Consider the following 1829-nt stretch of genomic DNA (forward strand, 5'->3'; position numbering starts at 1 on the left):
TTTGATGCTTGAATGCCATGAAATATTAATTGTAAGTGTATGGTTATAATGTATGATTCATTACCTTTAAAATGACATATCATATGTGCGAATTGGATTCCCGAAACTTAAAATGCATTTTGTAAATTTGAAACTTTGGAGATGGACTATTAATGATCACATGACGAGAAATCAATTATTGCAAATGATGTTTTTGTTTGATGAAACATATTTAGTTGTGTTCCTTGTCAAAAGAGCTTTCCAACGATATAAGATACGCATTTTAAGTGTTTACGGTTTGTGTTTTGCGTTTGTTTGAATTTTGGCTAAGTCTTGAACAAGTGAAACAGACCAGGTACCAGGCCACGCCTGTTGGCGCGTCGCGACAACCTGGGCCGCGGCGCGGCATTTGCCTGGTCTAGGTTCTGTCCCACTTGTTCATTTAATGTGAAATGTTTGGCATGCTATGGACCTCCAATTCACATGCAACTTGTTCTAACATGCTTATATATGAATAATTAGCACAGAAAAATAGTTCGGGACCCGACCCGAACGTGTTGACTTTTTCGTTGACTTTGACCCGACCCAAGTTTGACTTTTTGTCAAACTTAACCAAATGATTATACAATCTTTCTAACATGATTCTTTACTTGTATCTTGCATGAAACTTGACAATGTGATTCACATGCTATATATAATCGAGTCGTAACGAGCCATAGGACTAATTGAACATCTTTGACCGTTTGTGTTTACCGTTATTGATACAACCTATATGTTTAGGTCAAGACTAGCTTTGTCTTTGCACGCGTTTACTTGTTGAAGTACTTTATTAACTCTTGTACTCAAGGTGAGATCATAGTCCCACTTTTACTCTTTTGAATTTACATTTGGGATGAGAAAACATAAACATTTCTTTTTAACTAAGTGAACACAAGTAGAGGAAAACAAACATTCTACATACGAGTTTAGAGCAAAATCCTCAATTCGATTATCATTAGTTACTCTTGCAGTGTGTAAGTGTAGGCGTGAACTTATGTTGTATGGCCATATGGGTTTGACAAACCCTCATCTCGGATGGTTCGCTACCGTCTACGGATGAAATATATTATCGAGAAACAGTGTTGTTCTAGCACTATTAATGGGGTTCAACGGACGTAATGTTAAGCCTTGATAATTGGGTGCTCGTGAATATTAACTTTTAGAATTTACAACTATTTTATCAATGTTGCAAATCTTGTGTTTCGACTTACTTTTACTCACTTACTTATTTAAACCTATGATTTCACCAACATTTTCGTTGACAGATTTCTATGTTTTTCTCAGGTCTTTAAACGATATGTGAAACATGCTTCCGCTCATTATTTGATACTTGCATTGGATGTCGAGTATATGTGCATACATGGAGCGTCTTTTGACTTTCTTTAAAACTGTGTCGCATAAGTTTCACTTGTACTTATAACTTTGTTACGAAACTTTTGGATGAACAATTTCTGTAAACTTTGAACCAATCTTTACTTTTGAAATAATGCGACATACCTTTGGTCAAATGTTATTTTAAAGACCTAAGACCATGTAACGGGACCTAAGTAGCCGACGCCGTCAATGACGATTTGACAGGGTCACTACAAGTGGTATCAGAGCATTGGTTGTAGGGATTTAGAGTTCATTGGTGTCAACCCCGAGTCATAGGGTACATTAGTGAATCTAGACTACAACCGGCATATAGACTGAAGTAGGGATTACTTGACTATTTGTGCATTATACTCGAACTCTTCTATCATATCTAACTCGTATTTGATCTTGATCTTACGTTGATAAATTTTATTGAAGCGCCACCTTGACTTATTGAA

The sequence above is a fragment of the Rutidosis leptorrhynchoides genome, chromosome 11, assembly GCF_046630445.1.
Source record: "Rutidosis leptorrhynchoides isolate AG116_Rl617_1_P2 chromosome 11, CSIRO_AGI_Rlap_v1, whole genome shotgun sequence".
Taxonomy (NCBI): domain Eukaryota; kingdom Viridiplantae; phylum Streptophyta; class Magnoliopsida; order Asterales; family Asteraceae; genus Rutidosis; species Rutidosis leptorrhynchoides.